Below are 13,967 nucleotides of genomic sequence, written 5' to 3'. Positions count from 1 at the left end.
ACTTACCTTATATGATTGAACACTACTCCTCTCACCCTGAATTCCACATATTACCACATTTTCTGGCAACATTCTTCCCAAACTACATAACTCCTCATCTCATACCATTAATAATTGACTAGCTCCCGTATCTATTAAAATTGTGACTTCTTTACCTGCTCCTCCTGATACACATGAGTAAACTTTACCTACACAAGCAAATTCTTTAAAGAGATCTGGCACCTTCTTATCAATTACCTCTTGACCAGGCTGTACACTCTTTACCACCTCCTTCGCTTCATTTGTGCTTTCCTTTACCACTTTAACAAACCCCACTGAGTTATCCTGTTTTACCACATTAGCCTTCCCAGTGCTTTTCTTCAACCACTAACACTGGGACTTTACATGGCCTAGTTTATTACAGTGAAAACATTTGAAATGTTTCATTTCTTTTGCACACTCCTGGATTTTTTTAAAATCTGAGGTACACTTTCCTTATTATCTCCCATCAGATCATCTTTACTTTTACCACTTGAGTATTTCTCATGTCCCCAGTTTCTACCCCTCCCTGAAACTGATGTTGGAAACCAAGCTTTGATTTATGAACTAATTCATAATCATCTGCCATTTCTGCTGCTAACCTCGCAGTTTTAACCCTCTGCTCTTCCACTTGTGTTCTCACTACATCAGGAATTGAATTTTTAAACTCCTCCAAAAGTATAATTTCTCTGAGAGCTTCATACGTTTGGTCTATTTTCAAAGCCCTTATCCACCTATCAAAATTACTCTGTTTGATCCTTTCAAACTCCATGTATGTTTGACCAAATTGTTTCCTTAAATTTCTAAACCTTTGTCTGTAGGCTTCAGGTACTAGTTCATATGCACCTAAGATGGATTTTTTCACCTCCTCATATGTCCCAGATACCTCCACCGGTAGTGATGCAAACACTTCACTAGATCTACCTATCAGCTTTGTTTGAATCAGTAATACCCACATGTCCTGTGGCCATTTCATTTGTTTTGCTACCTTCTCAAATGAAATGAAAAAGGCTTCTACCTCCTTCTCGTCAAACCTTGGCAATGCTTGGACATATTTAAATAGATCCCCACCAAGCCTTTGACTATGATGCTCTTTCTCACTATCCTCATCACTATCATCCAACTGTACATTTCCCTTTACATCTGCCAATTTTAACTGACTGTCGTGTTTCATGGCCATTTTCTGAAGTTCAAACTCTCTCTCTTTATTTTTTTCCCTGATCTGTATCTCCCTTTCTCTTTCTTTTTGTTCTGCTAGGGCTATTCTTTCTTTTCTCCTCTCTTCTCTCTCCTTTTCTTTTTCCTCTCTATCTCTTTCTGTTTCCTCTCTCTTGTATTCAAGCTGCTTTAATTCTTTCTCATGTTCCATTTGTTTAATTTGTGACTGAATCTTTGCCATTTCCATTGAGTCAAACTGTATCTCAGGCAACTTTAAATGCTTAGCCACCACCATAATTACCTAATCTTTTCGCATTTTGTCAGGTAATGTTAATTGCAATGTTTTTGCCAAATCTAACAGTCTGCTGTTATTCTCTGTCCGTAAGGTACTGCGTGTGACCGTCTCCACCCCCCAAAAACTCCAGAGCCTCTGAAAGAGCCATTGTCCACAACACACTCCCAACTTAACTGAAATACCACACCTGAAAAGCAACCACAATACGCTCACCCGTCGCTGTTTTTAAGTTCACTAAGCCAATCCAATAGGTAGACTTTTATCCCCCTCCAGCCCCCAATTTGTTAGGGACCAGGGTTTAGAGAACCCCAAAGTGTATCATGGAATTCACCTGACCCACAACTTTTAATAGATTGTGGTATGGGGAGCACACGGCCCATTCTACAGGTGTGGCACAGCAGAAATGGAAAAGTATTTTTAAAATCAAAACAATGTTTATTCTATGAACTCAAGTTAACCTTTTAAAACATACAGTGAACATCTTAGCAACCACCAATTCAAATACAACCCCCAAAGGATGCAACACTAAGTAATCCTTAATAACTTCGCAAACAACATCCAGAAGACAAAAGAAACACCTTTAACAGAAGCACATTAGGTATACATTCGCTACTGAGAACATTTATGATTCTGAATTCACCAAATGATCAAGAGATCGTCTTTTCATGGCAGAGAGATCAACAGCACACCTGCTCTGCCTAGCTTCAGCTTCAACTGAAAACAAAACTAAAACACACCCTGCAGCAAACAGCCTAAAATGAAAGTAAAAAGCTGACAGACAGCCCAGCTCCACCCACATTCTGACATCACTGATAAACACCCATTTCTTAAAGGTACATTTCTTCAACACCCATTTATTAAAGGTACTCTCATATGACAGGGCAAAGAAGTGACAGATGGAATACAATGCGGAAAAGTGAGGTTGTGGTGATACACCACTGTACTTCCCTACCATTGTACATAGTATATAATAGTTGTGTGTAACGTGGCCCTGTAATACTGTGTATTGTACTGTAGCTCTGCAGAGGTTCGGTCACTGGTAGGTAACCCGACCTGGCCACGGAGAGCTCCGCCTTAGCCACTTCCCCGGGAGTTACGTATAAGAACCCTCTTCTGGGACCGGCCCCATTCTGTCTGGGGTCGTCTGTGTCGGGTAAGCCTCCCATGTAGTATATTAAAGCCTTAGTTAAAGTCTCACATGTCTTTGTGGTTCTTGACGCTTAGTGCTTCAGAGGTTATGCACTTTGATAAGAAGAATAGAGGCAGAGACTATTTTCTAGATGGGGAAAGGCTTCGGAAATCTGTAGCGCAAAGGGACTTGGGAGTCTTGCTTCATGATTCACTTAAGATTAACATGCAGGTTCAGTTGGCAGTTAGGAAGGCAAGTTTCGAGAGGGCAAGATTACAAGAGCAGGGATGCACTTCTGAGGCTGTATAAGGCTCTTTTCAGACCCCTTTGGAATATTGTGAGCAGTTTTGATCCTGTACCTAAGGAAGGATGTGGCGACCATGGAGGGGGTCCAGAGGAGGTTCAAAAGAATGATCCTGGGAATGAAGGGCTTGTTATATGAGAAGCAGTTGTGAACTCTGGGTCTGTACTCGGTGGAGTTTAGAAAGATGAGGGGGGATCTCTTTGAAACTTGAGAGTACTGAGAGGCCTGGATAAAATGGATGTGGCTTCCACTTGTAGGAGTGTCTAAAACCCGAGGGCACAGCCTCACTGAAGGGATGATCCTTTAATAATGAGATGAGGAGGAATTTATTCAGACACGGTGGTGAATCTGTGGGTCTCATTGCCACAGAAGGTTGTGGAGGCCAAGTCACTAAGTGTCTTTAAACAGAGATAGATAGGTTTGTGATAAATATGGTGATCAGGAGTTATGGAGAGAAGGCAGGAGAATGGGGATGAGAAACCTATCAGCCATGATCGAAAGGCAGAGCAGACTTGATGGGCCGAATGGCCTATTTCTGTTCATATATTATGATATAGTCACTGTTGTAAAGTGGGAAATTTGGCAGTCTGAACACAGCAAGGTCCACACACAAAAACATGCCCCAATTATTTACTTGAGTGATGTTGCTTTAGTGATAATTGTTGATCCAGGACCTCAAACTCTCCCGCTCTTTTTCCAAAACGTTCCCATGGGATTTTCTTTGCCCATCAGAGAGTGCAGGCATTTCATCCAAAGGAGGACACCTCCCTCTGCACTGCATTAGAGTGTCAGACTGGAGTTTCGTCGTAAATACTTCAGGTAGAATTTGAACCCAAAACTTTCTGAGTTTAGCTTGTTTATAAGAACATAAGAACTCGGAGCAGGAGAAGGTCATCTGGCCCCTCGAGCCTGCTCTGCCATTCAATGAGACCATGGCTGATCTTTTGTGGACTCAGCTCCACTTTCCGGCCCGAACACCATAACCCTTAATCCCTTTATTCTTCAAAAACCTATCTATCTTTATCTTAAAAACATTTAATGAAGGAGCCTCTACTGCTTCACTGGGCAAGGAATTCCATAGATTCACAACCCTTTAGGCGAAGAAGTTCCTCCTAAACTCAGTCCTAAATCTACTTCCCCTTATTTTGAGGCTATGCCCCCTAGTTCTGCTTTCACCCGCCAGTGGAAACAAGCTGCCCGCATCTATCCTATCTATTCCGTTCATAATTTGATATGTTTCTATAAGATCCCCCCCTCATCCTTCTAAATTCCAAAGAGTACAGTCCCAGTCTACTCAACCTCTCCTCGTAATCCAACCCCTTCAGCTCTGGGATTAACCTAGTGAATCTCCTCTGCACACCCTCCAGTGCCAGTACGTCGTTTCTCAAGTAAGGAGACCAAAACTGAACACAATACTCCAGGTGTGGCCTCACTAACACCTTATACAATTGCAGCATAACCTCCCTAGTCTTAAACTCCATCCCTCTAGCAATGAAGGACAAAATTCCATTTGTCTTCTTAATCACCTGTTGCACCTGTAAACCAACTTTTTGCGACTCATGCACTAGCACACCCAGGTCTCTCTGCAAAGCAGCATGTTTTAATATTTTATCATTTAAATAATAATCCCTTTTGCTGTTATTCCTACCAAAATGGATAACCTCTCATTTGTCAACATTGTATTCCATCTGCCAGACCCTAGCCCATTCACTTAGCCTATCCAAATCGCTCTGCAGACTTCCAATACCCTCTGCACTTTTTGCTTTTCCACTCATCTTACTGTCGTCTGCAAACCTGGACACGTTGCCCTTGGTCCCCAACTCCAAATCATCTTTGTAAATTGTGAACAATTGTGGGCCAAACACTGATCCCTGAGGGACACCACTAGCTACTGATTGCCAACCAGAGAAACACCCATTAATCCCCACTCTTTGCTTTCTATTAATTAACCAATCCTCTATCCATGCTACTACTTTACCCTTAATGCCATGCATCTTTATCTCATGCAGCAACCTTTTGTGTGGCACCTTGTCAAAGGCTTTCTGGAAATCCAGATATACCACATCCATTGGCTCCCCATTATCTACCGCATTGGTAATGTCCTCAAAAAATTCCACTAAATTAGTTAGGCACGACCTGCCCTTTATGAACCCATGCTGCGTCTGCCCAATGGGACAATTTCCATCCAGATGCCTCGCTATTTCTTCCTTGATGATAGATTCCAGCATCTTCCCTACTATCGAAGTTAAGCTCACTGGCCTATAATCTGGCCTATAATTACACGCTTTCTGCCTACCTCCTTTTTTAAACAGTGGTGTCACGCTTGCTAATTTCCAATCCGCCGGGACCACCCCAGAGTCTAGTGAATTTTGGTAAATTATCACCAGTGCATTTTCAATTTCCCTAGCCATCTCTTTTAGCACTCTGATATGCATTCCATCAGGGCCAGGAGACTTGTCTACCTTTAGCCCCATTAGCTTGCCCATCACTACCTCCTTAGTGATAGCAATCCTCTCAAGGTCCTCACCTGTCATAGCCTCATTTCTATCAGTCACTGGCATGTTATTTGTGTCTTACACTGTGAAGACCGACCCAAAAACCTGTTCAGTTCCTCAGCCATTTCCTCATCTCCCATTATTAAATCTCCCTTCTCATCCTCTAAAGGACCAATATTTACCTTAGCCACTCTTTTTTGTGTTGTATATTTGTAGAAACTTTTACTATCTGTTTTTATATACTGAGCAAGTTTACTCTCATAATCTATCTTACTCTTCTTTATAGCTTTTTTAGTAGCTTTCTGTTGCCCCCTAAAGATTTCCCAGTCCTCTAGTCTCCCATTAATCTTTGCCACTTTGTATGCTTTTTCCTTCAATTTGATACTCTCCCTTATCTCCTTAGATATCCACGGTCGATTTTCCCTCTTTCTACCGTCCTTCCTTTTTGTTGGTATAAACCTTTGCTGAGCACTGTGAAAAATCGCTTGGAAGGTTCTCCACTGTTCCTCAACTGTTTCACCATAAAGTCTTTGCTCCCAGTCTACCTTAGCTAGTTCTTCTCTCATCCCATTGTAATCTCCTTTGTTTAAGCACAAAACACTCGTGTTTGATTTTACTTTCTCACCCTCCATCTGTATTTTAAATTCCACCATATTGTGATCGCTCCTTCCGAGAGGATCCCTAACTATGAGATCATGAATCAATCCTGTCTCATTACACAGGACCAGACCTAGGACCGCTTGTTCCCTCGTAGGTTCCATTACATACTGTTCTAGGAAACTATCGCTGATACATTCTATAAACACCTCCTCAAGGCTGCCTTGACCGACCCAGTTAAACCAATCGACATGTAGATTAAAATCCCCCATGATAACTGCTGTACCATTTCTACATGCATCCGTTATTTCTTTGTTTATTGCCTGCCCCACCATAATGTTACTATTTGGTGGCCTATAGACTACTCCTAACAGTGACTTTTACGCCTTACTATTCCTGATTTCCACCCAAATGGATTCAACCTTATCCTCCATAGCACCGATGTCATCCTTTACTATTGCCCGGATGTCATCCTTAAATAACAGAGCTACACCACCTCCCTTACCACCTACTCTGTCCTTCCGAATAGTTTGATATCCTTGGATATTTAACTCCCAGTCGTGACCATCCTTTAACCATGTTTCAGTAATGGCCACTAAATCATAGTCATTCACGATGATTTGCGTCATCAACCTTATTCCGAATACTACGAGCATTCAGGTAAAGTACACTATGTTGGCTTATTTACCTCTGTTCTGGATCTTAACACCTCGATCAGTAACCTCTCCTAAGTTATATTTCCTCTTAACTTTTCTCCTAATTTTCCTTGTCGTTGAACCAATATCTCCATGTAACAACCTGCCGCGTCGCTTAACACTAATGTTTTTACTTCCCGTTTTATTCCTTTTAGTATTCCTGGTCCTATTCACTGCTCCCCTCAGTCACTGTACCTTGTACTGTCGACCTTTTTGATTTTTGACTATGGCTTCTCTGCCTTACACTTTCGCCTTTTGTTTCTGTCCCTGTTTTACTACCTTCCAACTTCCTGCATCGGTTCCATCCCCCTGCCACGTTAGTTTAAACCCGCCCCAATGCTGCAGTCTTGCCAGCAGTTACTACTGGCAAGACTGCAGTGATCAGTTTGTCAATGTGAAGCAACTTTCTGAATTAGAGAGCTCCCAGGGCAAGAGTTTGAAAGCTAACCACACTGAGTAGGAGCTGTCAGCTGCTGCAGACGTCACCTCGCGCAGCATTACTAATTCCTGGTGTCATGCAAAACTCTTTCGGCTGCTGTAAATCCCCAGATATCTGCTTCAGGTAAACAGATCTGTGTCATAATAACCAATGGGACTGTCTCTTCCAAACCATTGCCTGAGTAGGCAAGGGGAGGGTGGGGCAAGTGAACCAGGCTGTTTGAAGTGAGGATTTACAGTGAGCTGTTTATATCAGAGCGATGTTGTAAAGGACAAAGGTACGTTTGTCAGACGATACTGCTAAGGTTTACAGGACCAGGCAAGAAGCAGTCAATGAAAACTGTTTACAAAGACATATAAACCTGCCAGCTTGTACTCTAGTAGTAAGGTGCCTAGTGTGGAATGCCGTGCTGGGAGCCTATCTGAAGTTGCACTTCAAACCCATTTTGGATAGACACCTGAAAGTTGGCGCTACAGACTTAGGGTAAGGACCACATTTGTATTTTTGTGATTAGGTTGTTAAATATTTTCTCTTGTTAACTGAGCAGACAATCATGTGCTCTTAAAGTGAATCTATTTACAATCAGCACTATTCCCATTGCGGCCAGTGTGTTTTATACTCCATATGATCTCTTGGCATTTTGATCAGTGCTGCTGCCAGGAATTCAATGAAGCCTGAAGGCAGATGTCCGAAATTTTACTGCTACAATTCATCTGAACTATCGCCAATTGTAGTTTTACAGTACAGTTAAAGAACATGGTTAAAACAATAGTTGCAACGGTTAGATTACAGCACGACTAAAGTATATTTTGGTTCAGATAGTTACAGTAAAGTTGAATTACAATGTGAATATACAGCAGAACAATTTTGTGTGGTTTCATTAATTAGCTTTTCATAAAGCTATGGCATTTTAAAAGGTTTGCTGGACTAGATTTGTAATGATCTGCATGCAATTATCAGTTCAAATTCAATCCTGGCAACTGGAGAATTTATATTGAATTGAGAAAGTCCAGCTTTACAAGGTTAGTGTAGTAATTCCTCACTTATTGTTAGTCACGTTTCTGAATAGTGCATCTTAAGTGAAACAACTTCAAGCAAATCAGACTTTCCTATTACAACCAACGTAAAAACTGTAGTTAGCTTTTGTAGAACCTTTCCTATCAGAACAAAAAATTAAACATAACGTTTACAGGGTGGCACGGTAGTACAGTGGTTAGCACTGTTGCTTTACAGCCCCAGGGTCCCAGGTTCGATTCCTGGCTTGGTCTGCATGTTCTCCCTGTGCCTGCGTGGTTTTCCTCCGGGTGCTCTGGTTTCCTCCCCCAAATTCTGAAAGACGTGCTGTTTGGTAATTTGGACATTCTGAATTCTCCCTCTGGACCCGAACAGTCGCTGGAATGTGGCGACTAGGAGCTTTTCACAGTAACTTTATTGCAGTGTTAATGTAAGCCTACTTGTGACAAAAATTACTATTATTACATTTGCTATAAGCTGAAATACTGTACATTCCAAAATTGTTATATTTGTAAACTTTCTATTTAACTTAGTTTGTACTCTGCCCCGCTGGCCAGTTCTGCCCCTCCCGCTGGCCGTTTCTGCCCCTCCCACTGGCCGGTTCTGCCCCTACCGCTGGTCGGTCCTGCCCCTCCCGCTGGCCAGTCCTGCCCCTCCCACTGGCCGGTCCTGCCCCTCCCGCTGGCCGGTTCTGCCCCTCCCGCTGGCCGGCTCTGCCCCTCCCGCTGGCCGGCTCTGCCCCTCCCGCTGGCCGGTCCTGCCCCTCCCGCTGGCCGGTTCTGCCCCTCCCGCTGGCCGGCTCTGCCCCTCCCACTGGCCGGCTCTGCCCCTCCCGCTGGCCGGTTCTGCCCCTCCCGCTGGCCGGCTCTGCCCCTCCCGCTGGCCGGCTCTGCCCCTCCCGCTGGCCGGTTCTGCCCCTCCCGCTGGCCGGCTCTGCCCCTCCCGCTGGCTGGCTCTGCCCCTCCCGCTGGCCGGCTCTGCCCCTCCCGCTGGCCGGTTCTGCCCCTCCCGCTGGCCGTTTCTGCCCCTCCCGCTGGCCGGTTCTGCCCCCGCTGCCCGGCTCTGCCCCCCCCCCCTGCCCCCGCTGCCCGGCTCTGCCCCTCCCGCTGGACACCTTACCAAATCTCTCACTCCCTCTCTCCCTCTCTCTCTCTGTTTCTCTTTCGCTCTTTCTCTCTCTCTCTTTCTCTCTCTCTCTTTCTTTCTTTCTCTCTCTCTCTCTCTCTCTTTATCTGTCTCTCTCTCACTTTCTGTCTCTGTCTCACTCGGTATTATCAGCAAGACTTTGAACCTCACGAAGTTTCATGGTCAATGGAAATCTACCATCATCTTTCAGCTGATGAATCAATCAACGTCTATGTTGAACACCACTTTAAAGAGGCACTGAGGGTAGCAAAGGTAGCAAACTCCTGTGTGGGGATTTTCAATGTCCATCACCAGGATTAACTCAGTAGAACTACAACTGACCAAGTTGACTGAGTCCTGAAGGAAATAGCTGCCAGACTTGACCTGTGATAGATAGTAAGGGAAGCAAGAAGAGGGACATCCTTGAGCTCACCTCGATCAGTGTCATGACACCCTGGGCTAGTGCTGTCAATTCAAGCCCCAGTTGACCCGGAATCACAACACATCTGAAATACCCTAGGTCCTTGGTTGAGCCCCAAAATGTTACAGTCACCAGGTTTGTGACTTTAACACAAGTATCCTTTCATTATGTACAGTATTATAATTAAAATGACAAAAAATTTAACTCATATCTAACACCCCTTTCCCAACCCCCCTTCCTAACTACCCCACTCTCTCCACACAGGCAAACAACACAGAAGAAAAGGTTCTGAAAAGGGAAAGAAAATATTCCTAAAAATAAAAGGATAAAGATCTTTGATGCACTAGGGTGACTTCTAGTTAATATCCTTCTGAAGTTAAGCTTTCGTTTTGATACTGCCTTTTAGGCTTGGGATAGTTCTCTCTGGCAAGGTTGTCTACCTTCTCTGCCACTCAGCATCATTTCTGGCTCACAGCAAAGATGTGTCAGGCACTCACTGCTTTCAGAACAGTAAGGCATTTCTTTCACTTCAAGCTTACATTGACACTGCAATTAAGTTACTGTGAAAATCCCCTTGTCGCCACATTCTGGCGCCTGTTCGGGTACATTGAGGGAGAATTCACAATGTCCAAATTACCTAACAGCACCTCTTTCGGCACTTTGTGAGAGGGAACTGCAGCACCCGGAGGAAACCCACACAGACACGGGGAATATAGGACATGTATACGGGGGAAACGTGCAGAGCCGCATAGACAGTGGCCCAAGTCAGGAATTGAACCTGGGATCCAGGCGCTGTGTATCAACAGCGCTAACCACTGTGCTACCGTGCCGCCAAAGAGAGAGCGTTCCTCCTCCCAAGGTCTAAACACTCCCAGTTCTTTCAGAAAGCATCACGCAGGAACCAATGACTGATCGTTGTCCGGTAGAACACTATCCCTGGCCAACCCACTGGTTGCCAGTTAACCAATCGTACTGGCTTCCTTCAAAACCAGTTCCTAAGATCCATCCGGTGCCAAGAGTCTGATCTCTCCTCTCCAAAATCAAAACCTGGGAACGCAATGTCCTGGCAAGTGTCCTGTTTCACCTGAGTCTTCTGATAAAGGCACAACCCAATTATGGGTCCACGGGTAATGCGTGGTGAATTCCAGCCCCACTTGACCCGGAGTCGCAACACAATTGAAATTAAATTTAAATTTAAATTTAATTTAATTTATTGTCACGTATACCGAGGTACAGTGAAAACTATTGTTTGTGTACAGTCCAGACAGATCATTCCATACATGAAAATACATAGGACATGTATAAATACACAATGTAAATACATAGGCACAGGCATCGGGTGAGTATGCGGAGTGTAGTACTACTCAGTAGAGAAGATGTGTGAAGAGATCAGTTCAGTCCATAAGGGGGTCAAGCAGGGGTCTGGTAACAGCGGGGAAGAAGTTTTTTGAGCCTTACAGTGCATGTTCTCATAGTTTTGTATCTGGCTGATGGAAGAAGTTGGAAGAGAGAATAACCCGTGTGGGAGGGTTCTTTGATTATGTTGCTCACTTTCCCAAAGCAGTGGGAGGTGTAGACAGAGTCAATGGATGGGAGGTGGGTTCGCATGTTAGACAGGGTTGTGTTCACAACTCTAGTTTCTTATGGTTTTGGACCAAGCAGTTGCTATACCAGCCTGTGATGGAGCCAGATTGGATGCTTTCTATGGTGCATCTGTAAAAGTTGGTAAGAGTCAATGTGGACATGCCGAATTTCCTTAGTTTCTTGAGAATGTATAGGCGCTGTTGCGCTTTGTTGGTCATGGTGTCGGCATGAGTGGACCAGGACAGATTGTTGGTGACGTGCACACCTAGGAATTTGAAGCTGTCAACCATCTCCACCTCGGCACCATTGATGCAAACAGGGGTGTGTACGATACTTTGCTTTCTAAAGGCAATGAGCGGCCCTTTAGTTTTGCTGATGTTGAGGGAGAGCTTGTTATCGTTAGATTCTCCATCTCCACTAGGTTCTCTATCTCCCCACTGTACTCTGACTCATCATTGTTCGAGATCCGACCCACTAAGATCAAGTCATCAGCAAACTTGTAGATGGAGTTGGAGCCAAATTTTGCCACATAGTTGTATGTGTTTGTAGGGAGTATAGTGAGGCCTAAGTACACAGCCTTGCTGGGCTCTGGTATTGAGATCTGTCGCAGAGGTGGTGTTTATCCTTACTAACTTGATTTATGGGTCAGGAAGTCGAGGATCCAGTTGGAAGAGGGAGGAGCCAAGTCCTAGGTTTTGGAATTTTGATATGAGCTTGGCTGCGATTATGGTGTTGAAGGTGGAGCTGTAGTCAATGAATAGGAGTCTGACGTAGGAGTCTTTGTTGTTGAGATGCTCCAGGGATGAGTGTAGGGTCAGGGTGATGGCATCCGCTGTGGACCGGTTGTGATGGTATGCAAATTGCAGTGGATCAAAGCATTCTGGGAATATGGAGTTGGTGTCTCATGACCAACCTCTCAAAGCACTTCATAATGATAGATGTCAAAGCTACTGGACGGTCGTCGTTGAGACACATTGCCTGGTTCTTCTTTGGTACCGGTATGATGATGGTCTTCTTGAAGCAGCGGGTCTGACTTTGGAAGCTGTGACAGTAGGTATGGGTGTGTCGAGGCTATTGGGGCAATTGAAAGCGGTTTGTTGGTTTCCTGTTTGAATCGAGCATAGAAGCATTGAGTTCATCGGGAGGGGTGTGCTGCTGCCGGAGATTCTACTCGGCTTCACTTTGTAACCCATTATGTTGTTTAATCTTTGCCACAACCAATGGGCATCCGTGTCATTAGTCTGTGACTCTCGCTTGATCTGATATTGTCTCTTAGCATCCCTGATTGCTTTGCGGAGGTCGCACATAGATTTCTTGTGTAGATCAAGGTCGCCTGTCTTGAATGCCTCAGATCTGGCCATCAGTAGGGAGTAAATCTCCCGATTAAACCATGGTTTCCGGTTGGGGAATGTATGTACTACCTTCTTCGGCACGCAATCTTCTACACACTTGCCGATTAAGTCTGTGCCGGTGGTGGCATACTCGTTTAGGTTGGCCACTGAGTTCTTGAATATGGACCAGTCCACCTACTCCAAGCAATCGCGTAGGAGCTCTTCTGTTGCCTCGGACCAGCATTGCGTTACCTTCTTAACCAGATTCTCCCACTTAAGTTTCTGCTTGTATGCCGGGAGAAGGAGCACCGTCTTATGGTCCAATTTTCCGAAGTCCGTTCGTTGGATGGATCGATAGGCGTCCTTGATGTTTGTGTAGCTGTGGTCGAGAGTGTTGGCACCCCTGGTGTGGCAGTAGCTGCATTGGTGAAATATTGGCAGTACACTCTTGAGATAGGCCTGCTTGATGTCACCGGCCATGATGAACAAGACCTCCGAGTATTCTGTTTCATTGTTATTTATAACCGTGTACGGTTCATCAAGTGCCTTCTTCACTTCTGCCCGGGGTGGGATGTAGACCACTGTGACAATGGCTGAACTGAACTTGCATGGAAGGTAGTATGTGCGGCACTTCACAGTCATGTTCACAGCCCCAGGATTCCACACGTACGCGTCTATCTTTTGTTGCGTTCGGGTCCTCGTGTGGGGTCTTCGTCGGTTTTGGGTTTTTAATAGATTAGAACATAGAACATACAGTGCAGAAGGAGGCCATTCGGCCCATCGAGTCTGCACCGACCCACTTAAGCCCTCACTTCCACCCTAACCCAGTAACCCCTCCTACCCTTTTTGGTCACGAAGGGCAATTTATCATGTCCAATCCACCTAACCTGAACGCCTTTGGACTGTGGGAGGAAACCGGAGCACGCGGAGGAAACCCACGAAGACACTGGGAGAACGTGCAGACTTCGCACAGACAGTGACCCAGCGGGGAATCGAACCTGGGACCCTGGCGCTGTGAAGCCACAGTGCTATCCACTTGTGCTACCCCAAACCGTTAGTATGGTTATCAGAGATGTGGGAAGAGGATCTGTGTGCGGGAGCTCGCAGAGAGCCGCTATGCTCTGGCATCATTTTGAGATTTTAAAAATACGCAAAGTCTTTGGTCTTTGCTGTTCAATAACTAGAATCACCAGGTTTGTAAATTTAAATACAATTAACTTTTATTAATAGCAAGAATTAAATAGGCAACAAATACATCTGGTTAACTACTATCTAATTTCTAAACCCCCCCCCCCCTTTAACTTGCCACACCCTCTACACGCACACAAGATAGACAAACACAAAGGGAAAAGAGTGATGTTG

General features: G+C 44.7%; 1 protein-coding gene across 11 annotated transcripts in view; it reads left to right on the top strand.

Moving 5' to 3' along the window:
- Window positions 1-13,967, top strand: part of LOC140398303 (rho GTPase-activating protein 32-like) — a 792,529-nt gene that overhangs the window by 647,560 nt on the left and 131,002 nt on the right. Inside the window, exon 1 of one of the 11 annotated variants that reach the window (XM_072486843.1) lies at window positions 7,146-7,253. The exons of 9 other annotated variants lie outside the window; for them this stretch is intronic. The gene's annotated coding sequence lies outside the window, so the exon portion shown is untranslated. Of the gene's footprint in view, window positions 1-7,145; window positions 7,254-7,405; window positions 7,614-13,967 lie in introns of those variants that run through there. One more of the 11 variants, XM_072486842.1, reaches the window with a different exon arrangement.

Source organism: Scyliorhinus torazame, chromosome 21 (assembly GCF_047496885.1).
Source record: "Scyliorhinus torazame isolate Kashiwa2021f chromosome 21, sScyTor2.1, whole genome shotgun sequence".
Taxonomy (NCBI): Eukaryota; Metazoa; Chordata; class Chondrichthyes; order Carcharhiniformes; family Scyliorhinidae; genus Scyliorhinus; species Scyliorhinus torazame.
Note: the sequence above shows the minus strand (reverse complement) of the source record. Positions and strands in the feature narration are given on the sequence as shown.